The 26,021-nt window shown below is 42.3% G+C and overlaps 1 protein-coding gene and 1 pseudogene across 2 annotated transcripts in view; both read left to right on the top strand.

Moving 5' to 3' along the window:
- The window catches only part of PDE8A (phosphodiesterase 8A), a 169,472-nt gene that overhangs the window by 26,251 nt on the left and 117,200 nt on the right, over positions 1 to 26,021 (top strand). The gene's annotated exons all lie outside the window — the stretch shown is intronic.
- Positions 4,095 to 11,210, top strand: LOC117803853 (annotated as a pseudogene).

The following is a 26,021-nucleotide window of genomic DNA, read 5'->3' as shown; positions in this document are numbered from 1 at the left end:
GTCTTGCTCCTCTATCCTAGCCTGGCCACCTGCCAGGGCCCCAGTTTCCCCACAGTGGAGGCCTTCTTTGCATTCACTCTTTCCTTTTCTGATCCCAGGTTCATGGATTAGGTCCTACCACCGTACATGGACTTCCTCTCCACACTGACATGTCTGCCTGAATCTTTTGCTGCCACCCTCAGCCTACCCCACCCCATCCTGCCCTTGCTTGCTGAGCCATCCGCCTTTTGCTGAATCTCCCTAAAGCGGTGTCTGCCAGCATTGTTTGTTGGGGATACAGTGCTCTTCCTGACGAAGGGAGCCTCCCTGTCCCGGTGTCTGAGCAGCCAGGCACCTACTCCACCTTAGTAAGCCTGTGAGATTGCCCAGCCACCTCCTCCCCGGCCAGTCTGTCCTTTGTCTTCAGGGCTCCTGTTTTGACAATGGGCACATGGGAGGGACAGGTTTTGAGTCCTGTAAAAAGAAAAAGGAAGGAAGTGTCCTTCACACAATTTCTGCCCCCTTTTCCTCGTTCTTCCTGGGGTGTCTCTGTGTTTGTGTATGATGTTTTGTTGTTTAGGGGCGGGGGATGTTCATAGTGGAGAAGGGTGGGCGGTTTGAAGAGCGGTTTTTACTTTGTGCCTCGGCAAAGAAGTCTAAAAAGCTAGCTGGAGAGCATTCTAGCTCTCTCCTCTCTGCCTTTTAATATCATACAAGTGACATAAAAACTCAGCCTCTTTTCTAAGTGACTATTAGAAAGCCATTTGGGGCCATAGGTGATCTAGAATATTTTATAATCAGACCAAAAAATATTGTCCCTAAATGTTTGTTTCTGATGACCTGGAAATAAGGGTGTTACAGATCTCTCTTTGTAACAGAATTTATTGTCTTAAGCCTTTACGCATTGTAAAATTTAGGAATTTGGGGTGGTAAATAATGAAATTCATGTAAAGGAGTATATGTGGGGAGTTCAGGCCAGAGAAAGGACCCTTAGTCCTTGCTTTTTCATGGCCAATTTTCACCAAAAGTTTAGATTTTCTCTGGACTATGATAGGTTATTCTGTTATGACAAAAACCAGCCAAACAAGAAACAAATGTTGTATGCTGTTAGTAGGAATGTAAATTGGCAAAATTACTTTGGAAGACTGTCTGGCAATATTTACTTAAGTCCAACATAGGCATGTTCTCTCACCCACCAGTTCTCCTCCTAGGTATACACCCAACAGAGAGGTGTACGTATGTTCACCAAAGTCATATACTAGAATGTTCATAGCAGTGGTACTCATAATAGCTAGAATCAAGAAGTAACTCAAGTCCATCAAAAGAGTAAGTTGTGGAAAAAGCGTATAACGAACTACTCTGTGGCAGAAAAAATGGAAGAACCATGGCTACCCGTGGCAGCGTGGATGAGTTTCACAAGCAAGGATTGGGTGAACAAAGCCAGGAGAAAAAATTCCATATGCTGTATTATATGATTTATACAAAGTTCAAAAATCAGACAGAGGTGTGGTTTTGGGAGTCAAAATGGTGCTGACCGTAGGGGAAGAGGGAGGATAGTGACTTGGAGAAAGCCTAAGGGTTTCCGTGTTTGGTAGTGTTTGATTTCGTGACCTGGATGGTAATTATGTGGGTGGGTTCGTTTTGTGACAATTCACCAAGCTACATACTTATGATTTATATTCTTTTCTGTGAGTATGTTAACCTTTGGGAAAAATTTGTATTAAAAACCTCAGTATGTTCTATTTGAGCCAGAGTTTTCATGAATGTGTATGTCCCTCTGGTCCTCGGACTTGGCATGTACTATTGCCTCAGTCTAAAGTACTTTTTTACGTTCTTTTCACTCAATTCCTGTTCCGTCTTTGGGTCTCCCTTCCCCACACATGCAGGGTCCAGGTCCCCACTTGTATGCTCTGTCGGCACCCTGTTCTGGAACACAGCTCGGATTTCACGTCGCTGAGTCTTTGATTGCCTCTTCTCCCGTTCTGCAAGCTCGAGGAGAGTAGAGAGGCTGGGCCTGACTCTGCCAGCCCTGTGTCTCCCCAGGGCCCACACCCCCTGGTAGTTAATAAATGAATGAACCGAATGGACTGACTGCAGAGAGAGCTGCTTTTTTCTTGACCCCTTTCCAAGTTAGTTTGGGGAAGGGCGAGCTTGAAGGAGCTCTGAGGTTGAAACCCCTCTGAAGTTGCATGAAACGTTGTCGAGACTGTAGTGACTTCCATAGCCTTAACGTGTGACCTGCAGGAAAACTTCTCTGCTGAAAGAGCAATGTTGGCTAGTCAGTCGGTGTCCCTTAACCTAGTTCTGTGTTCTGTGCCCACTAGTCATGTTCTTGAGAACAAACAGTTTATATATGATGACTTCATTTGTTCTGGCTTTTCTCATGACAATCCTAAGGTCAAGCCTATTTTAAGCCTGAGAAATATGTCCTGGAAGTTAGTTCCAGAGTCCCTATTTCCTTTTTCTTTCCTTAGCATGGAAATCTTGGCTGTCTTCCCCATCCCTGCCCCCCTGAACTGTTCTCAGAAACAACTTTGAAAGTAATGTAAATATCCTCTATGTTGATTTTGTGTGTGCGTGTGTGCACTTTAGTTGTACTTTTTCACCTAGATCTGGGGAAATAGCACGTTCTCACTTACCATTCTAACCTGACAGAAGGAAGCGCAAAGCCCTGCTCAGATGGACCCAGAAAGAGGAAGAATTTAAGACAGTACATTTGCATTTGCGCTTTATTTGTGGGGTGATTTTTGTCGGGTGTTTTCCTCTTCTGTAAAGTGGTTGGGAGATGGGCTTTGGAGCCTGACACTATGGTTATTCCGAGTCCCAGCCCTGCCATCCCCTGCCTTCTGACCTGTGGCAAGTCACGTAACCTCTCTGGGCCTAAGGTTTTTCTTTGTAACATGTAACAAGATTGTATTAAATTATGAATGTAAAACAATCTGTTCAATGCTTAAAAAGTTGTAAACACTTAACAAAGAGTAGTTACCTAAAATGGAAGATTCAATTTTGTTGTTTGAAAAAGACTGGTTTTAACTTATAGTATCTGTTAGACTCTAAAAATTAGATTAGGGCTTTCTTTCTAAGAACATATTTGGAAATTAATTTTGTGATTTATAAATGATTATACAATACCCGATCATACGATTTACCCTTGGGAACAAGGAAGGAAATATAGTAGCATTACAGTGGTTCATATGCTACCCCCCACCCCTTTTCTCTGAAAACAAATGAGAGAGAAATTTGGAGCATCTGATCCACTGTTAACTCTAATGATCGTTTCCTGAAGAACAGCCCCATCCAGAGTCACACAGAAATCTGGGATATGAATCGGAGCTTTGAGGTCTTGTCATTTTTTTCCTTCCTTCAGCGATTTCTGGTTGCTTAGCATTAAGGGCCACACTAATGACACTGCGTTTGTTGGTGAGCAAAGGGGGAAGCGGAGAAGTGCTTCACAAGGGATAGAAGGTGGTATTTACATACATAATTTGCAGATTTGGACCTTAGCAGCTTTGGTTCTGATGGGCTGGATGGAGAAATTTCAAGGTCAGAAGGGCTTTGAGGTATGGTAGAAAGAAGGAACTTTCTGTATCCTGCTTTAACTATGGTGCAACTTGAAAAAGTTAATCCTTTCTCTATCATTTTTCTCGATTCTTCTTATTTGCAAAATAGTAATAGTTCTACCTGATAGAGTTTTTTGAGAGGATTGGGATAACCTTTGACACCCTTTTCCTAAGAGACCGTGAGATACGTGTAAAGAGTTTTTATTTGCTCTTTCTTTTTCCATTTAACCTATCGTCTGCTCTGACAAGAATAAAGGAATTGTTTAAAGAATTCTCTGTAATTAGCCGACTTACTATTTTGAAATATTTTGTTGTGGAGAATTTACAATTTGTATAAAAGGAGAGAAAAGGGTGTTACATTTGTTGTGTAACAAATTACCCCAAAATTCCTGGTCAGGAATTTGAGAGCTGCTTGGGTGGGCGGGCCCTGTTCATGGTCTCGTGTGAGGTTGCAGCCAGGTGTTGGCTTGGGCTGCAGCCATCCAAGGGGTTGACTGGGCCAGAGGATTCGCTTCCAAGGTGGTTCCCTCATGAGGCTGGCTGAGTGAGTGCCAGATGTCTTGGGTGGGGGCCCAGCTCCTTTTGATGTGGGCCGTCTTCACGGGGCTTCCCCCAGAGACAGTGATCCTGCGCACCAGCACCGAAGATTACAATGCCCTTTCTGACCTACTCTGGGCACTTGTGTATGGTCAGTTCGGCTATATTTTATTGGTTACATAGTAAGTCTGCCCTCGTTCAGCTAAGGAAGAGACCATGCAAGATCTTGTGATGATCACTGCATCTTTAATTCATTAATGGTTGCTAATGGTAATGTTCCATCCTTCCTTCCTCATTTAATACTGAAATACTTTATAAAGAGAAACTTGCCCTCATTAACTATGTGATAAAATTTGAATAGCATACATAGGATAAATGCTTTTTTCTTGCCCTTCATTTACCAGTTTTCAGAGTAAGGATTTGGTTCTCTAGCGTCCTTCAAAGGGGACCAGTTAAATTTTATTTTTTGAGTCCTTATGAACTCAAGGATTTTAACATATTTGATGTGTTTCAGCCTTTTGCATTTAATCTATTTTGATGTTCAGATATTGTACCCCTGTTGGATAAGTAGCATACTAAACGTGTTACTCTTTACCTCGCTCTGTTCACTTAACAGTATATCCTTGAGATCATGCCATCGTTGTATGGACAGGAATTCCTCTTTAAGAATTGAGATCTAATTCATATACTCACCCCATTAAAGTGTACAGTTTAGTGTTTTCTTAGTGGTAATGGTTGCACAACTTTATGAATACACTATCTTGTTTAATTCTAGAATATTTTCATCACAGAAACTCTGTAGCCATTAGCAGTCAGCCTCCATTCACTCTGGCCCCTCTCACAAGCGCCCAAACCCCTGGCAAACCCCAATGTCCCTTCTGTCTCTTTGGATCTGCCCATTCTGGACATTTCATTTCATTTTATTTATTTTTTAAATAGTTTTTATTTATTTGAGAGAGAGTAAGCAAGAGAGAACATGAGTGGGGGGAGGGACAGAGGGAGAGGGAGGAGCAGGCTCCCTGGGGCTCGATCCCAGGACCCTGCGATCATGACCTGAGCCGAAGTCAGACGTTAACTGACTGAGCCTCCCAGGCGCCCCTGGACATTTCATTCTAATGGAATCATACGCTTTCTGGCCTTTGTGTCTGGCTTCTCTTACGTAGCATCGTGTTTTCCAGGTTCATCCATGTTGTAGTTTGCCCCAGTTGCTCTTTTGTTTTTGTAGCGGCACACTGCTCCTGGGCCAGTCCACCACACCCTACTTAGCCAACCAGCCTCTGTTGGTGCACAACTGGATTGTTTCTAGATTTATTATTAGATGGCCTTGTGCATATATTATTTATTATTATTGTTATTATTGGCCAGTGTACCCTTTGGATAGATTCCTACAAATGGGATTGCTGGGCTAAAGGGTAATTGCATATGTAATTTTGCTAGTTGTTGCTGAATTCCCCCCTATAGGGGTCGTACTATTTCGCATTTTTCACAAGCAGGGTATCAGAAATTCTGTTTCCCTACTGTTTTGCTTCAGAGTAGGATTTTGTGGTATCTCACTGTAGTTTTGACATTTTATTTGTATTTCTCATATAATGATTGATACTGTTGGATATCTATCTTTTCACATGTTTAAGGGTCATTTATGTTTTTTTGTGAATTATTGTTCTGTTCTTCTAGAGCACTTCTCCAAAGGGTTGTCTTTTTCTTCCATTTTTGGAAGCCATTTCTCTATTACACATATTTTAATCGTTTTCCTTCTTTGCTGAAGGTGTCTTGTCATGCAAATTGTAAAAATTTTTGTGTAATTCTGGAGATACTTTTTCTTATTGTGTCTGGAGTTTGAGTCATAGTGGGAAAGTTTCCCTCATTGCCAGGTTGTTAAATATTTACCCATGTACACATCCTGGTGTGTGAAGAATAGATCCATTTCCCCCCCATACTGCTACTGAATTATTCCCAGCACCATTTATTAATAAGTCTGTTTTCCCCACTGTTTTGATATGCTACCCTTATGATAAATTTCATATAAAATTGGATCCATTTGTGGATTTTTTATTCTTTTCCATTAGTCTCTATGTCTAATTGTTTGCCATTGCTATGCTTTTTTTTTTTTTTTTTAAAGACTATTAGAGCGCGTGCTCATGAGCACGAGTGGGGGTGCGGTAGGGAGAGGGAGAAGCAGACTCCCTGCTGAGCAGCGAGCCCAACTGGGACTTCATCTGAGGACCCTGGGATCATACTTGAGCTGAAGTTAACTGACTGAGCCACCCAGGTGCCCTTGCTGTGCTTTTTAAATATCTGGTAAGGATAACCTTCCTCATTTCTTTCCTTATTCTTACTTATTTGTTACAGATGAACTTTATAATCTGCTTGTTTAGCTCTGGAAAAAAAAAACTTGAAGTTATTTTTATTGGGGTTGTGTTAAATTTATAGATTAGTACAGGGGGAACTGACATCTTTATGATGTTTGTGTATTCCTACCCAAGAATATGGTATGTCTTTCCATTTGTTCATATTTGTTGTTTTTTGGGGCAGCGTTTTTATACTTCTCTTCAGAGGTTCTTCTTATGCTTCTGCTTAGATATTTTATTACTTTTTTGCTTTCATAAGTAGGGTTTTCTCTTCATTGTATTTTCTTTCTTTTTTTTTTTTTAAAGATTTTTATTTATTTATTCGACAGAGATAGAGACAGCCAGTGAGAGAGGGAACACAAGCAGGGGGAGTGGGACAGGAAGAAGCAGGCTCCCAGCAGAGGAGACTGACGTGGGGCTCGATCCTGTAACGCCGGGATCACGCCCTGAGCTGAAGGCAGACGCTTAACCGCTGTGCCACCCAGGCGCCCCTTCATTGTATTTTCTAACAGAATTCCCCTTTTGTAATTGAAGCCTATTGATTTTTATGTATTTATTGTGTAGCCTTCTAAATCTCTGATTTGTCATACAATTCTTTTGAGTTTTCCAGACATATCATTATATTATTTGTGAATAGAGTTTTACTTCTTTCCCAATTCTTAGAACACCAATTGCAGTCTCTTATCTAGTTGCATTGGATAGCATCTCCAGGGCAGTGTTAGCACAGTAGAAAACTGTTACTATATAATTCTAATTGCGAAAACAGTTGCATAGAAAAAAATATTAAGGGTGTTTGAAAAAGGAAACCTAAGTCTTCATCATCGTGTGATACTGCTGTATCAACATCTAGTTATAGGGTTTGCTGTGATGGGGGCAAATATCCTTGCCCAGCTTCAGTGAAATGCCTCAGTGACGTACGTCACTTCAGCTCCCAGTGTGTTGGGTAGACCTAGTCAGCGGCCTGACTGTAAGGAGTAGGGAGGGTAACCCTCCAGTGTGTCAAGAAAGAGGAGAACCAGATACGGGTAAGCATTTAAAAGTCTCTGCTACAGTTGAGGACCTCTTTTAGTGCTAATTCTTTAAAATTTTCAGTTTCTTCTATAGTTACTGGCCTGTTCTGGTTTTATTCTACTTTTATAAATTTGTTTATTTCCAGAAAATTGTTGATGTCATTAAGATTTTAAGCTATATTTGCAACATATCTTGAATAAGCATGGTTTGATGGGCATTTCAAAATGATGACCTTGATTATATCTCCATAAAGCTGGGGATAAAATCACTATGGCTACTCTGGAAAAATGGGTCACGGGGCACAAAAGTAGCAGCGGACTAACCAGGTTTCTGTTGCTGTCCAGTCGGAGAGGTCATCTGTGTGTATGTGGCAGTAGCCGTAGGTGTGGAGGGATGTGGGCAAACTCAGGGTATATTTTGGAGGTGGAATCTAGTGGTGCTATACCAAGGAGCAGGCAGACTATTTCTTGCTGTTTCAGACAAGATAAGGTATTTATGCCAGATGTAGGTCAACACACTGGTTTCTTAATTGAGAATATCTTGCTGTTTTCAATTTTTTTTGTGGTTAATTCACATGCTGGCTTGAACTCTTTATTTCATCGTGGGCCAGTTACTATAGGCCCATGGGCCACACTGTCAGTCGTAGGATACCAATGTCTTCTATTTCCATGGTAGGACATGCCATGATTTTATTTAACCAGTCTCCTACTGCTGGACATTTAGATGGTTAGCACACCTTGCCCCAACACCCCTGCCCCAAATCTTCTTTGACATTAGAAGTAAGTCCTATTGCTATGAAATCCTATTTATACAATTATGTGTACACTTTTTGTGACTGTTTAGGACTGTTCCTGGGGAAAAAATAAAGATTTTGGAACATGTGACAAACTAATCTTCAGAAAACTTGTTACCCACTTACAGAGACAAATTTTTGCTATCCTTTTTTTTTTTTAATCTTTGCTATTTTAGATGACAAATAGCTTTATTTGAATATCTATTTCTTTGATTACTAGTAAGATTGAATTTTTGTCATGTCTATTTTGGAGTTGATATTTCCTTTGCCAATTCTCTATGGGTTTTTTTTTTTTTTTTTTAAGATTTTATTTATTTATTGAGAGAGAGCACGAGTGCAAGCAGGGTGGGGGAGGGGCAGAGGGCAAGGGAGAAGCAGACTCCCTGCTGAGCAGGGAGCCAGACCACGTGGGGCCCGATCCCAGGACCCTGAGATCACGACCTGAGCTGAAGGCAGATGCTTAACCGACTGAGCCACCCAAGTGCCCTCAATTCTTTATGTTCTTTGATTATTTTTATTTTGGAATATAAATACCATTTATGAAGGGTATTAGTCTTTGACCCTATAATGGCAATATTTTTCTCCATTTTTAAAATAGAGTTTCATTTTTTTGCTTCACATAGAAAGTTGTCCTTTTTCCAGAGGCTGCTAGCAGCATAGTTCCTTGTGTGGGGGTGGTCATGGTTCCTGGCTTCCTTGTCTCAAGAGGCCGGCCTCCACAGGCAGCATGTTCACTGAGTCCACCATGAGGGCGGGGGGGCGGGGGGGACGGACACGGGATGGACGACGACTTGGGAATTCAAAGCTCTTGTGTCAAGGAAATTTGCATGTGTGATAGAGGATATTAAGGGATTATTTTTTATTTAGTTATTTGTAGTGGAATTGTGGTTGTGAAGAAAAGTCTATATATACACTAAAGTATTTCAGGGTGAAAAATGTCAGAGAGTTGCTTTACTATGGTGCTCTCTTCGCCACATCTAATGTGAGAAAGGATAAAGACCATTCTCAGCAGTCAGACTGTCGACATTCCAGAAAATGTTGACATCACTCTGAAGGGACGCACTGTTATTGTGAAGGGCCCCAGAGGAACCCTGCAGGGGGGGGACTTCAGTCACTTCAGTGTAGGGCTCAGTCTCCTCAGAAAGAAGAGGCTCTGAGTTGACAAATGGTGGGGAAATAGTATGAATTGTAGCCAGTTCTTTTCTGTCTGTAGTCACGTATGGAATGTGATTATGGGCATTAAACTGGGCTTCCATTACAAGATGAGGTCCATGTAGGCTCTCTTCCCCATCAGTGTTATTTGGGAGAATGGTTCTCTTGTTGAAATTTAAAATTTCAAGGTGAAAAATACACCTGCAGGGTTTGGATGAAGCCAGGTGTTGCTTGTTCAGTATCTCAAGCCCAGGAAGATGAGTTAATTCTTGAAGGAAATGACGTTGAACTTGTGTCAAACTCAGTTACTTTGATTCAGCAAGCCACAGCAGTTAGAAACAAGGATATCAGAACATTTTTGGGTGGTGTCTATGTTTCTGAAAATGGAACAGTTCAGCAGGCTGGTGAGTAAGATTTCAGTTGTTCCTCTGTAGACACAGTAAGATGCCAGATGATTTTTCAAACTTATTCGTGATATTTTATTAAAAAGATTTTTTCATTATACATTTATTTTAATAATACAGGTTCAAAGTGGCAGGTAAAGCATAAAATCTCTAACTGCCTCCTTTTTTTGTTTTTTTTTTGCTTTATTTTGTTTCCAAGTGTTTAAATCCCAGTTAGCTGGCATACAGTGTATTATTAGTTGCAGGTACAGGTAGAATTTCGTGATTCAGCACTTAACGTGCAACACCCGGGGCTCCTCACCACAATGCCCTCTCCTTAATCCTCGTTCCGTGTGATATTTTACAGATGCAATAAAAGCTCTATTGATTTGGGGCTTTTTCTTAAACCAGCAATTCTTTCCAACTATTTGGCAAGTAAACCATTCAGAAATTTAAACAAAAGAAAACAAAACAACCCCTCCCCAAACTGTAGCAAAAAAGGGATAGATGTAACAAGTGTGTCAAAATTATAATAATTGAATCTGGGTGACGGGCATATGGAGGCTCTTTATACTATTCTTTATTTTTGTGTATGTTTGTAAACTTTCATAGTAAGACATTTTGGAAAAGCTCTTGGGTCTTTGGAGGGCTTGATGTGGGGGGCGGCTCTATAGAGTCCTTGTGGCCGGGGTCCTCTAGACCCTTTCTCCTGGCACTGTGCAGGTGATGTGGTGATTCAGACCAGAAATGGAGCCCCCGCTAAAGTCAGGGGCGAGGCCAAGAAGGAGCTCATTATTGCCTCTTTCTTTAAATGTCCACAGTCATTTGCAAATAATACATATTCTCTCTCAGGTACAAAGTTCTAAGTATATCAGTTAAATTAAGCTTATTAATCTTCCAAATCCTGTCTGTGTTTATTTTGTATGTGCCCAGTCTGCAGAAGAAGGAGAGTGGCATTTTGAAGTCCTCCGCCGTAGTTGTGGTTTTGGCTTTCTCCTTGTACTTCTCACAATTTGGGGCTTAAACAAAAAACTATTTTTAAATTTTGAAATAATTCTGAAATAATTTCAGACTTACAGAAAAGTTGGAAAAAATGTAGTGCAAAGAATTCCCGATACTCCTCACACAGATTGCCCAAATGTTCCCATTTTACCGTGTGTTGTTACCATTTATTCTCTGTATCTGTATTATTATTTTTGGAATCATTTGAAAGTAAGTTGCAGACACGATGTCCCTTTACCCCTGAATACTTCAGTATGTATTTCCTCAAAACAAGGACGTTTCTATAATCAATACTGATCTCAAAATCATGAAATTAATATTGTTACAATACTGTTACTTATTCCATAAATCTTACTCAAATTTCACCAGTTGTCTCACTAATTTCCCTTACAACAAATGAAAAATTATTATTATTTTTAAAGATTTGCCTACCCATTTGAGAAAGAGAGCATGAGTGGGAGGGACAGACGGAGAGGGAGAGAGAATCCCAAGCAGACTTCTCGCTGAGCGCGGAGCCCAACGTAGGGCTCGATCCCACAACACTGAGATCAGGACCCAAGCCGAAACCAAGTGTTGGATGCCCAACCGACTGCACCACCCAGGCACCCCAAGGAAAATCATTTTTTAATCTAGGATTCAATCCAGGATCACTCATGTACTTGTCATGTCTTGCGTCTTTAATCAGAGAATGTCCCTTGGTGTTTATTTTGGGATCTAGACGTTTTGGAAGAGTATAGACCAGTTATTTGTAGAATTTTCCTTATTTTAGCTTTGTCTGCTGTTTCCGCAGGATAGATTCAGGTTATGCATTTTTGGCTGGAATACCACAGACATGATGTTACGGTCTCCTCGGTGCATCATACTGAATGGCACATTATGTCCCTTTTTCCATTCCTGCTGCTGTTCACTGGGATTCCTTGATTAAGATGGTGTCTTGTGGGTTACCTCACTATTTTCCCCTTTGAGACTGTGTAAATATCCTTTTTCTCATTAAACGTTCACCAACTAGTTCTATCATCCATCGATGATTTTTGCCTGAAACATTTATTACCATAATGGTTACCAAATGGTGAGTTTTAAATCCTGGCTAGCGTGTTTTGACTTGCTAGATTGTTATTCAGCAACTTGCAGTCAGGCTTAGGTCTTTTAATTGAGATATACAACGGCGTTATGGCCAAGAGCAGCTGTACTCCAACATCAGTCCAGACACATGCATGCGTGCTTCACATTTCTCCTTAGAGAAGACCTGGCTGGCTCCAGTTCTACGCTTCTTGTGGTTTGGGCACCAAGCTGCCTCTGCCTGTCCGCTGTCCTCTCAGCTCCAGCACTATTCCACAGCCTAGCAGTGACGTCTGGGTATGGGGTACTGCGAGTGGTTTTGTGCGATGTCTGTGGCACAGAACCTAGCGTATCAACTAGAAGAAACCAGCTGAGGCTGCTTTTTTCAGAAGGGTCTGTGGCAGCGTAGCATGTCATGGATTTCCATCTAATGGAGTCTGGGGAAGATTTGTCCATTTTGTTGAATGGCAGATAGATGCGCATGTTTTCGTGCTCAAGGGAAGGAGTGTGTAGAGGAGAGATTGCCGGTTAGACAGAAGGGACTGTTGTTGGGATCCTTGCAGAGGGGGTGTTAGGTGTAGGATGAGCTCTGGGCAAGAGGAAGGACATTTCTTTTAGGAAGACATTGAAAGAAAGGAAGTGTACTTGGAAGTGAATGCCACCATTTTTGCGGGTTAGGAGTAGGCACAAATTTTAAGGAGTTGTTATTGCCTGATTGCTTTATTTTTCTTTATGAAATAGAAGTGTGGTCCCATCGTAAGAGTGGGGGGACACAAACTGTGAAGACCTCATTGAATAGGGAAAGAGTTGTGGGGAGATAAGAGCTATCTGGGGACTATAGAAGGATTTCCAAGCAGCTGGGGGTGGAGACATGCATACTTGGTGGCCTCAGTCTACAAAGCTGTGTGGTTTTCTCCAGTACGGCCCAGCATCTCAGGTGTAGAAACATAGGAAATGAACAGTTGTGTTGATTAGGGCACATAATTTGCCCCACATTGTGTTAGCAAGGAAAGGTAGGTGGGAGAGCAGAAGGTGGAATGAGAGGGTAGCACTTTGTCAGGAGAGGTAGTTCGTACAGGATGGGAGAGGTGGTAAATTGGGAAGAAAGAAAAAGAGTGAATGGATTGGAAGTCAGAGAATTTTAAGAAGAAGAATAAGGGTTCCACTGAGCTGGCAGGATGGATATATTGGTCAGAGAGTAGGATATTGGAGTTGAGTGTTTCCATTGTGGGACAGTTCTGGCTGATGAGGGGCTGGAATGGAGTAGGGTGGAGGTGAAAATCACAGGGTTGTAACAGAACCTGTGGAAGTTGCTGGATGGCTTATTTACATGGATGTTCACAGCAGGTTGATGGTAGGACACTGGTGGAGAGGGGATGACCATGTTTCAGGTGTTCAGAGAGGTACTTGGAATATTCAGAGAAGGAGGCAGAGGTGAGCAGAAATGAAGCATGATGTCAGCATGGCATTTTGTCTGCTGAGGGATCGGGATGGCTGGATATGGAAGTATGCCAGAACTGGCTGTCTCCAAGCCTCCAAAGATGCCTGAGAGCTGGTGGAGAGAGGCATTTGTTTTCCAGACTTTCCAGACAGTGATTGGTCATCAGATCTTTGCTGGTTATTTCTTCTTCCTGTAGCCCCCTTCCTGCCTGGCTAACTTCTGCTGGCCCTTCAAGAGTGAGATCACTTCTCTCAAGAATCTTTCTTGAATGCTGTGGTCTGTGCTTCCCTCTAATTTAGCAGGTAGCATCTACCATATTGTCATTGTCTGCTTTTCATTCTCTCCTCTAGACCGTGCCATCCTTGATGGAGGTAGGGACTGTATCTTTGCAACTCTGGCATAGTGCCTGGCACCTGTTTGGTTGAACTGTATGAAATTGCTACTTAGTAAGTGAATTTGGTCTGGTTTGTTATTTCTCCCCCTAATGGGTGACTTTCTTTTGTCAGCTCATCTGGAATCTTTTCTGAAGTCACACGGCCCTTTCTTAGTTTGGCCTTAGCCAGATGCCATGCAGATGAACAGAGTTGTTTCATAGTGACCAACTATAATTTCTGTGCAGGCCACAGTCCGTCTGTTCATTCTGCTTAGGCTTTTGTTTTTGTTTTGTTAACTTCCCTTTTGCTTTTCTGTACAAGTGGTAGAAGAGGCAAAAAGAAACTTGTTTGTGAATCAGTTTTCCCCAGGTGCCAAGAATTTCTCAGTCTGTTTGTCCATGCATTTCGTTCTTCTGTTGCTTCTTACTGAGTACCTACATCCCAGGCAACGGTCGGGACCCCGGCTAGGTGCTCTGAGTCCGGTAGGCCTCATGCTGGTGCTTGCTGGCTTCAGTGTGCTAACGCGGCTGCAGCTACTACCGTGGTCGGTAGTTGATTTTTAGAACAGTGACTTTAGCTCAGCAATTGCCCCAGATACGGTGTTTTTAATGACCTGTGTGCATTACACGTTCAAGAATGCAGTGAAGAATAGCACATCCAGGTTACAAACAAACAGAATCAGGTTTATCTGGAGAAATAGTGAGACATTTTCCTTTATGGGTTCGGGAGGGACACGCTGTGCACCAGGGAGTGAGTCTAGGGCCTTTGAGTCGCTTCCAGTTCTTCTTTTTGCTTGATCTTTTCTTCTGCTGTCTCAAGCTCAGAGGTGTTTGTTCTTGCTTCTGTGGGCACTGAGAATATAATAGAAATACGCTTTTCATATCCCAAGGCCACCATAAATGCTTGAAGTCAACTGAATTCTGACTTGAGAGTTCCCCGAGGCCCCATTCCCATTTCCTCTCAGATCTGGACCTTTCCTTTCTAGGGGTACTCCCTTGAGGCCGGGTCTTTGCGATGAGCTCCTTGCATCAGGACTGCTTGCTCAAAGAGCTTCCCTTCCTTTTTGGGAAGTTTCCTTAGTGCCCCCATTCCCAGGCTGTCCTTCCTGGGAGTCCTGTCCTCATCATTAATTTCCTGTTTTTTGCCTCAGGAGCAGTACTGTAATATTAACCTAACCAGTGACATTTAAAGAAAGAAACCAAAAGCCTGTTTAACCAATTAAAAGTTCTCTGGCCCCAGGCCTGTGGGACACTCTCCTTCCACCAAAAATGCTTCTTACTCTAGCCTCTGCTGCCCCCCCCCTTTTTAAAGAATCTGCTAATCCTTAACAGATTAATCTGAGTTTATATTTAGATGAAAGTTACCCATTAACAGAAAAGCCTGAAACTGTAGATAGGCTTGACAGTGTTGAAAGTGGATAGAAGTAAATAGTCAGCCTTTAGACCAAAAACATTTTGTGGGGCATGGGGACCTTCAATATCTGTTTTGGCGGATAGTTATGCCAGGGATATTGGACCATCCTTAGGAGGTTAAGAACACCTTGAGACTCAGACCAGAACACATGACCTTCCTGTGCTTCAGAGTTTGGCCCCTATGAATCTCAAGCCTTTTTGATCCTGGCTCATTTATATGGGGCCAAAACCCTACTTTCTATCCTACCCAACCCATCCATTCCCAGTTACAACCTGAGTATTCATAGACTCACAGAGAACTTTGCAGGGTTGAATGCCAAGCTTCACATACTAAATTAGTGTCCTCTGAACCAGCATTTGTCAAACTGCATGCTAACGGATCATGACCTCACTTTTGCAGGTTATGCCAGGCACTATCGTTCCAGTCATTACTGCTGTGTTACAAACCACCCCAAACTTAGTGGCATTAAACAATAGACATTTTATTATGCTCGTGGATTCTGGCCCAGGAATTTGGACAGGGCCTGGTAGGGAGTGGCTTGCCTCTCTCTCTTCCATGATACCTGGGGCCTCAGATGGCAGGGGATGGCTCCAGTGGCTGTGAGTTAGAATCATTCTGAGGCCTCTTTGCTCACACGTCTGGTTCTTGGGCATGCTGTGCCTCCAAAGCTGGTGGGATCAGCTGGGACTGTTGACCAAAGTGCCTGTATGTAGTCTTTCCCGGGGCCTTGGACTTCACATAGCATGATCACTGGGTTCCTACAGGGAAGTATTTGGGGAGTGAGTGTTCTCAGTTGGTTGAAGCAGTCATGAGCCTGTCCAGGTTCAAGGGGAGGGAACATAAATCCCCACCTCTCAACAGAAGGAGGGCCAAAACATGTGCAGCTGCCTTAAAAACTATTGGTTATTTTATTTTATTTTGCTATTTTATTTTATTTTAATTTATTCTTAAGGCCATTCTTTTGTTGTTGTTAAAGATTTTATTTATTTATTTTGAGAGAGAGAGAGAATCTCAAGCTGACTCCACGCCCAAGCATGCAGCCCAAGGCAGAGCTGGATCTCATGACCCTGAGATCATGACCTGATCTGAAATCAAGAGTCAGACACTCAACTGACTGAGCCACCCAGGCATCCTGCTATTGGTTATTTTAAAATGAGCTGGAATATAAAGTAACAGTGGCTCATGCAGTAAGAATAAGTACGTCAAACTTGTGCTTCAGTTATGTTTGGGATATGTGTATATTCTGGTTCATGATGTAACATGTTTTTCTTAGTATGGATGACAAAATATATTTTTAAAATACCATCTAACTGTAGTAACATCTAACTTGGCTTATGAACACCAAATTTTATCTCTTAATACCTCAATGAATAGGTTATTATGTCACTTGTAAAGATGAAAACCTAAGAAATTGGTTGTCCTTTGCCTGTAAGGACAAAAGAAAGGCCTCTTTTTTGGATCCATTTTGTCATCACCCTCTGGGAGACCTCCCAAGGCTCCGTTGGAGTTACCCCCCTTTAGAAGAGGCTTCAGAAGCGGTGGGGTCTGGCAGCCAGAGCTCACTCAGGTTTTAATTAATTTAATTTAATCTTTACCTGTTAGTTTCCCTAATGAGTAGCAAACAGATGTGAAATGAAGAGGGCATACTTCTCTTTGCAGATTATCAGAAAATATTTAAGGATCTGAACGCTGAAGAAGGAGCCATAACAGAGCAAGCAGAGCTTGGCCATAGCAAGCCAGTCACCTTCTCTGAGGAAGGTGGTGTGTGAAATAAAACAGTCTCAGGAGAGGTGTCCCACATCAGTATGGAAACTAAAATGAAAGATCGAGATTGGGGTCTGCTAAAACAATCTGCCTTCCTCTCCCTTATTTCTCCCCTTTTGAAGAAATGTGTAGAGACGACTAAGCAGTGGCATTTGCTGTTGTCTTATAAAACATTGTATCACACAACAGCTTTTGTGGAGTAGTGCCAGAAAAAGACTAAAGTTGTACCCACATATCTTAGAAAGCTTACATAATTCCATGTTATTTCTTAATGTGAAAATTATACATGTTCACTCTAGGAAACTAGAAAATACAGATAATTTTTATTTTACGTTTATCTGCTATATTATACTTAGAGAAAATCACTGATTTGTTGCTGTTGTTGTTTATCCTGCCTGTCATTTTTCTGAGGACATATCTATACATTAAAAACAAACAAATGATGGGCTCTTACAGTACATTTTTCTGAAACCTGCCTTTAAAACTTAGGTGAACATGTTCCATGTCAATTAATGTACTTCATTACTGGAAACACTTCGTACTATTATATTTTATGGGGATAGTATTTAATCATTTGCTGATGACATTTAACTATTACAAATAATGTTGTGGTGAACATCCATATAACTAATTTTTTTTCCCCACACCATGGTAATTCTTAAATTATTCCAAAGTTAAGAATTTTTTTTTGAGTATGTAATATACGCACATGGTACAAAATATCATGATTTTTCTTTAGGAGATGTACGTGTAACTTGAACTGCTGAATCAAAGAATGAACATTTTAAAAACTTTGTATGTATACTGCTAAATTGTTCTTTACAAATGTACCAGTTTATACTCCTCCCAGAAGTGTTATCTGTTCCTGCTATTTGATGGTTTGACAGGGTAAAAACTCACTCCTGGCTTGCTTTTAACTGTGTGATTTATTTGGGTTGTAACCTCCTCTTAGCCCTTTTTGCCTCTCAAAATCCTGCCTGCCCTTCAAGGCCCAGCTCAGCTCCCATCTCCTACCTGATCCCTCCCGTCCACCTGCCAGCACAGCGGACGCTTCCCTTCTGCTCCCTCATGTGGGTTTGTTTCTCCTTTTCAATCAGCTGGTTATCTTGAGGGCATTAAGCGCTTGTGTCTTATTTTTAATCTTCTTTTGCATGCAGCTTATTTCAGTGCACGTCTCCAGGGCTTGTAAATACAGAATGAAATTTGAGTCAACCAGAAAGGACTGATGATAGCAAATAGTAGTCTTTCAGGAGAGGGATGTAAGGAATAAAAATACTCATCAAACTGAAGACTATGCAAAGGTCTCTGGAGAGCGTGTAATTTTGGCATTTCATTTAGCCAGCCCAGCCTTGAAATTCTTTGTTAATAATAACCGACATATTTTGTCACCTTTCTTATTTTAACGATAGGTGGTAGGATCCCCTCCAGTCAGGATTTTTTTTTCTAAATGACCCAACTTTCCATTAAAATTTTTTTTCCTCAAATTAGTGTTGGCTATAGTCAGAAACTTCCATTTCCTATTTTTACGGTCTTTCCCTTCTTCTACATTGTCTTAGCTTCAGACTCCATCAGAGCTATTCTGGCCTTGTGGGTCTTTTTTTTTTTTTTTAAACTTTCTTTAAACTTTGGAGCATCATTCATAAATTCGCAGAGACAGGGTTGTTTTTTTGTTTTTTTTGGTTTTTTTTAGATTTTATTTATTTGAGAGAGAAAGCGAGAGACAGAGCATGAGCATAGGGGAAGGGTCAGAGAGCAAAGCGGACTCCCCGCTGAGCAGGGATCCCGATGTGGGGCTCTATCCCAGGCCCCTGGGATCATGACCTGAGCCGAAGACGCTTAGCCATCTGAGCCACCCAGGCACCCCCAGTTTTTTGCTTTTTTTTTTTTTTTTTATCAAAGTCTCTTTTCTATACTTGTAACATCCATCACGTTTTGCCTTTTATCCTTCATGTTCTCCCAAATATACAGCATTTTATTTCCATTTATTTTTTTCTCCCCTCGAGTTGTTCTCGTGATGTGAGTAAAATTAGGAGGAGGCACAATGGTAACACGGTCTATAAAATCTTGGGATAGAAACATTTTCTCTTGACAGACTCTGCTCCACAGTATCCCTGCCAAGCCCTAGCCCGGGACCTTTCTCTGAAGCTGCGCACGCCGTCTCTGTGCCTGTCTGAGCGCTCTGCTGTGTCAGGTGGGGCTTTCAGCCGCAGCCAGCGGCGCTCGCAGCCCGAAAGCTCCTTCCTCAGGCCGCAGGTCTGGAGGAGAGCGCTGCTCGACCGGCCGAGGGGTTCAGGAGCTCTGGGCAGCAAGTCTGCGTTCACGTGCGAGGTCGCAGCCCGGGGCTCGGCATATTTCTCTCACGACAGGTAGCAGCCCTGTCTCAGGCGGGAAGGCACCCTCTTAACAGGGAGGAAGATGTTTCCCCTGAGGCCCCCCAGTCCGGCAGACACGTCCCCTCTGGTCCCGGGGTGGGGGGTGGGGAGGGTGGCTCTGTGCGCCAGGGCTGCGCTTCGGAGAGGCTTGCGGTGCGTCGCGGGCTCTGCGGCCGTCCTGGGAGGGGCGCGGGAGGGGGAGGCCATGGAGAAGGCCATTCCCTCTCCAGCCGAGCTCAGACCGCTGTGACTTCCGCCAACCCCTGCTAGTCCTACTCCTCCGAGCCCCAGCCACTGTTTCCGCGCTTTTCTCACGTGGTGTCCTGGAGATGCCCGCCAGTGGCAGCATGGACACTTCCTGAGCTTTGTCTTCTCGTGGAATGTATTCAGTTCCTCGTGGCATCTGTCCCTGGGGCCTCCACGGAATCCTTCCCAGTCTGGAAGGGTCTCCCAGCCAGCCTGCCTGCCTTCTGTGGATGTAGTCGCTGGCGTCCAGAGCTGGCCCTGATCAAGCGGTGCTGGGAATCCGTTTTATGGTTTTCACCTGGTATTTGTGCCCAGCCACCGGAGTGCTCGCCGACTGTGGGGCTGCTGGTAGCTTGGCCCTCTGCGGTCTGCCCCTTAGTCCCTCTGTAGCCTCCTCTACTATGGATCTTCCATCGCAATCACACTTAGCCGTTGGTTGTTCCTGAATGCCGCTTTCCTCCTCCTTACCCGGCACAACCCTCCATTTCCTTCAAGTCTCATTTCGGCAGGGTCACTCTTCTGAAAACTTTTGTGACCACCCCCACCAGGTGGAGTTAATCAGTCACTTCGCACTCACACTCTGTTCAAGCAGTTGTTGTTAAACATTCAGAAAGTGTTGTAATTATTTGTTTTTATTTTTCTGTCCTTCTATATTTAGCATCTGGGAGGTAGGATCCATATTTTTATTTCTAGAACTTCAGCATTTGGTATAGGTTTAGTGCATAAAAAGTGCCCCTTAAATATTTGCTGAAGTGGAGGAATGAATGACAATTTCATATCCATACCGGCTGATTGAATAGCTCCTTCATATCTTCCTGGCAAAGGAAACCTATATATATTAGAAGATAATAAATGATAAAATAGCATAAGATATTATTATGGTACCTAAGCCTGAACCTGATAGCACATTACAGTTCTTACCTGGCAGACTAGAATGAGGCTCAGAGTGAAGAGTCTAACCTAAGGCCGTATGATGAGGAGAGGCAGAGCCAGGACTAGACTTCTATCTTTGTCTCTCACATATCTCATCTTCCAGTTTCTGTAACACCATCTTGCCAAATGGCCGATAGGGGGTTATAATTAGCACCATCCGTGTGACTGTCCAAGATTTCTGCCTCTGTGTTCCTCTTTTGTGTGCCTTTGCTCTCATGGACCTTTCTGTACCTCTCTGCTTGCCCCAGTCCTGCCTGCCTTTCCAGACCCAGCCTGATTCTTGCCTTTCTGCCTTCCCCCATCAAAACTACTTCCCTTTTTCCGATTTTCCATAGCTGTTTAGAACACAAGGTGGTATAGTGCAGAGACAAGCATGGGTCTTGGGGGTCTAGGTACAACACCCTCACTTACTGGTTGTGTGACTGACAAGTAGATTAACCTCGCTGAGCCTCTGTTTCCCAATTATGAATAATAGTTCCTACTTTATTTTTTTATTTTTTATTTTTTAAAAAGATTTTATTTATTTATTTGACAGAGATAGAGACAGCCAGCAAGAGAGGGAACACAAGCAGGGGGAGTGGGGGAGGAAGAACCAGGCTCATAGCGGAGGAGCCCCATGTGGGGCTCGATCCCATAACGCCGGGATCACGCCCTGAGCCGAAGGCAGACGCTTAACCGCTGTGCCACCCAGGCGCCCCAACAGTTCCTACTTTATAGGATTGATGGAAAGATTAAATTACTCTTTAGTACATAGGAAACACCCAAATGTTACATGCTGTTATTGTTGGTAGTGGCTTGATTACTATTAATAAATTACTAAGGCTGGTTACTGGCCTTCTCTAGCTGCAGTTCTTCTCGTGCCCGGTTGCTCACTGAATCCAGTGTTACCCAGTTTTATCTTAAGGGCTACACTCAAACACTTGTTGGAATGTTTTTGCAAATAACATTCACTTATAGCCTGTTCCTTGGCACATTCCAGTACTTAGCCATCTGGAGGTTTGCTCATTTATGTAGGGGATGTTTCGTTGAAAAAGTTGTTTCTGTGGTCTGCTGAGGGAAAGAACAGAATGTTTTCTGTCTTCACAGCTACAACCAGCTTTGAGGTTCAGTGTTTGTATAGCTTTAAGTCTCTATTAATTAAGGAAATGGATTAGAAAAGATAGTTTAATGAAAACTCACATTCTGCGGGCAATTTGCACACACTCCCTTGTTTGACACCCTAGTACAACCTCACCTCTAGCTGTAAGAGGAGCAGTCCGTAATGTTCCTGACCGTCTTCCTGGTTTAAGAACCTCTAGAGATTGTTCGTCCTTGGTATAAGACTTGGATAATTTTGTTGTTTGGATTTTCTCTGTCTTGTAAATGAGAAACCAGGAAAATACAGTGTATTTATTATACAAGGAACAAAGGTCGTGGAAACTGTAACTTTTCAAAAGAACCCTTAGTTACCTAGCTTTTAAAGAGCTAGCCGAGCTTGTTTTATTTCTAAAAGCCTGTGGAATAAACCCTTCATTTTCTCTGATTTACAAGGAAACTAAAATGTGGAAAATTTGATCTTGAGGGGGCATGACTTCTGGTTTATGGGATTGTTTATTTTAAAGTTTAAACATTGCAGTGCCTCATGATACTCTTAGTTAAAAGGAAGTTCTTGTGAATATCCTATAGCTATTAAAATTATAATTCGGATCTATATTTCCAAGGAAATATTCAATTTTAAGTGGAAAAAAAGCACAGGAAAAGGTAGATTTATATGCAACAGGATATGTGCTCCTATGTTAACAGGGATTACTTTAGGCTAATGAGATTTCAGGTTATAACTTTTAATTTTTTTTCCTCTGCACCCTCTCTGTATTGTCTGGATTTTGGAGTGCTATGTGTTACTTTATATTCAAAAAAATTGGAGGAAAAGAACTAGAACTTAAGATTTGAACCTGTGAAAGTCATCCTTTCTCTATCTTTTCCTGGAATTGTCCCTGGCAACTAGGAGGAAAAGAAACAAAAATGAAGACTCTGTCTTTGAAGAAATCAGGAGATGTCTGAAACCCCAAGCCAGAAAAGAAATGGAAAGGGTCTTTGAAAGATTGAGCCAGGAGTATGAGAGGAAGTGGACAGAAGACACTTATAGCTGTAGATCTGAGAAAAAGGAAAGGAAAAAAAAAACAAACCAACAGCGAGTAGCGAATAACATTTTCCAAGATGAGAAATACACCATGGGTTTCAAAGCCAAAATGTTTTGTTTGAGCTAACGGAGAGATATACACAAGCTGGTGGCAGGAGCTGCATGAGATACGGAGGTTGGAGATTGAATGAGGATTTACACAAGTAACGTGCGTGGGGAGCAGTCTGATCTGTGGGGGTGGGAAGGGGAGGCGCTAAGCCCCTGCAGCTGCCTGTCCCCTTTGGTTAGGGAGAGAGAGAAGCTAAGGAACCCCTTCCTACACCCTATATGCACACATATACCATAGTCCTGCTGGAAAAAGAAAGCAGTCTTCCTGTTTTCCTGAATATGGCTCTGGCCATTCTCCCAGGTGAATCTTCTTCAAGTGACTGGTCCAGGAAAAACTGCCTTCAAAACTGAGCGATCAAAGAGTGGACTAGTTTAGGATTTGGTCAAACATAATTACCAGAAAAAATGATAAGGAAACATTAAAAAAACAAAAAGACAATGAACAACACTCACTAGAAAAACACTGGCACAGAACAAATGAAAATTATGACTGAACATTTCACATATTAAAAAAAAAATCCACCTTTATAAAGAACTGGAGCACAAAAAAAGAAATACAGGCCCTCAGGGAAGAGCTGACAAGCCAATAGGAAAAGGAACCCGAGTCCAGGAAGGACAGTGAAGGAAAAGAAGAAAACCATCACAGACAGGAAGGCAAAGTTGAAAGTGATGTAAGACATTGTATAGAAAACTGGAATGGAGTAGGTGAGCTCAGTGAAATAGAAATAATTACAAAAAGGGGTGCCTGGGTGGCTCAGTCGTTAAGCGTCTGCCTTTGGCTCAGGGCGTGATCCCGGCGTTCTGGGATTGAGCCCCACATCAGGCTCCTCTGCTGGGAGCCTGCTTCTTCCTCTCCCACTCCCCCTGCTTGTGTTCCCTCTCTCACTGGCTGTCTCTCTCTGTCAAATAAATAAATAAAATATTAAAAAAAAATAGTTACAAAGAATTAGAGAATGGTAGACACACGAAAAGTACAAAAATTACGTAAAGCAGGAAACAGAAATGTGAAGGTTTTTTTTTGGTTGTTGATTTTTAGAAGACCTATTTATTTTAGAGTGTGTGTGTACAAGGGTGGGGGGAGGGGCAGAAGGAGAGGGAGAGAGAGCAACTCAAGCAGACTCCCTACTGAGCGTGGAGCCTGACCAGGCACTTGATCCCAGGACCCTGAGATCATGACCTGAGCCTAAATCAGGAGTCGGCCGCAGACTGAGCCACCCAGGTGCCCCAGAAATGTGAAGTTTTGGGCTGCAGATGTAAAGACTTATTTGGGCAGCCAGGCCAAAAGATCAGCTCACTTGTGAGAAGGGAAATTGTCACTGCTTCCTATCATCAGTCACCACAGGAGAACACTGACAGAATTCTTCAGAAGAGTAAGTGGGACTCAAGGATTTTATAATCCGTGAAATTCTTTTTTTAAAAAAAAAAAGTTTTTGTTTTTTTTTTTTTAAGATTTTATTATTTATTCGACAGAAATAGAGACAGCCAGTGAGAGAGGGAACACAAGCAGGGGGAGAGGGAGAGGAAGAAGCAGGCTCATAGCAGAGGAGCCTGACGTGGGGCTCGATCCCATAACGCCGGGATCACGCCCTGAGCCGAAGGCAGACGCTTAACCGCTGTGCCCACCCAGGCGCCCCTAAAAAAAAAAGTTTTTTAATGTAAGATACTGAGAAGATTATTCCCAAGAACCCTTCTTGAGGAGTCTAGTCAAAGACAAACTTCAGTCCCCCAAAAGAACACTAGAGAAACTACAGCGAAAGAATGGTTATGAGCACAAAATCGGTTTAATTGTAGGTTATTAAAACAAATCTAAAGAGTACTGCAATAGAACAGAATGTAAAGGTTATATAATCTGAGAGTGGGAAATTATCTAACCAGCCAAATTTGGGAGGAGAAAGGGAAAGAAGATGGGTGGTAAAGTAAGAATGTTCTTCTCTTGTCTTTAATAGCTAGGGTTCAAAGAGCATCATTTAGAACTAATAAGCTAACAGAGGTGTAGGTATATTTAAGAGTACAAAGCTAAACAGGAAAAGAGGATATAATGGGCTAAAGGGTAGTGGAGGGATGTGCAGGAGAAGAAAATATCTTAATTCCATCATTTTGTATAGGGGATTAAATGGATAATGCCTCAAGAGATAAGGTTTACAAATATTAATGAAAGTAACCACTAGATAAAAATATAAACCATCTTAAATATCAAAATACACACACCAAAGGAAAACAGTCTTTAAAAAGAGAACCAAAAATAATTGATAGAACTAAGGTCAATATCTGTTGTATCAGTGGATATAAATGGGAATTGAAGGTCACAGGATGGCACCCCACAGCTTGGTCATCAGGAAGTCAAGCCACTTCCTCCACTGATACAGTCCCTTTAACAGAAGAGGCAACTCAAACTTAATATTCCAGAAGCGTTGAGGACACAGGAATACCATCTCACTTCTGGGTATTCACTTTATACAGGTTTGTTTCCACTCAGCCAGCTACAATGAAGTGCTTGGTTTAAGGTGATTAGCGTCATTCCTTTGAAGAAATTAAAAATCCCAAGCTAATAAATGACTTTGTAGCTTTTTCTTTAGCTTCGTTCATTTAACTTGAATATTATTTGGGAGGTTTTGGTGAAGTTCTTAAGAACTGTCACTGGGCCGGGGTGCCGGGTGACTCAGCTGGTTGAGCATCTAACTCTTGGTTTCAGCTTCAGTCATGGTCTTGGGGTTGTGGGATCAAGCCCCATGTGGGGCTCCATGCTCAGTGCAGAATCGGCTAGAGATTGTTTCCTTCTCCCTCTGCCCCTCCCTGTGCTCACATGTGCTCTCTCACTCTTTCTTTCTAAATGGATAAATAAAATCTTAAAAAAAAAAAAAAAGCTATTACTGGGGACCAGGAAAATATGATATCTTGTTTTTGGAAGCTCCTGAAATATAAACAGGCTGTCATCCTGAAGTGTTATAATACTTGATCCTTTAATGTGTGTGTAACGGCATTCTTTGTTTCACCGGCAGAACCAAAGCCTTATTTATTATTTAATCTGTGGTTTCATGAAAACTGTGTGTATGCGTGCGTGCGTGCACACATCCGCGTAACTGTAGTATACTTGGGGATTCTAGTTTAGACGGCATTTGGCAGTCTTTAATAGCACCCTCCCAGATCTTCAGTTTGACTGTCCGAGGTCGAAAACTCACAACACTGACAGCAGGCCTAGGAGGCCACTTAGTACTAGAGTTTACAGCACTGATTGACGGGGCCGGCTTGAACAACACATGTGCAATGCAGCAGGCATATCAGCCCTGCCAACATGAAAGAAGAGAGGAAGATCTGTTGCCTTCCTCGTGGTCTACCTCCTGGTTCGCCTTGGCAGCCACCCAGATTCCTCTGCTTTTAACAGCAATCCTTTTCTTCCTCCGGCTTCCCATTGGCTCTTCATTCTGCA

Source organism: Ailuropoda melanoleuca, chromosome 9 (assembly GCF_002007445.2).
Source record: "Ailuropoda melanoleuca isolate Jingjing chromosome 9, ASM200744v2, whole genome shotgun sequence".
Taxonomy (NCBI): Eukaryota; Metazoa; Chordata; class Mammalia; order Carnivora; family Ursidae; genus Ailuropoda; species Ailuropoda melanoleuca.
This window is presented reverse-complemented; position numbering and strand designations above follow the sequence as displayed.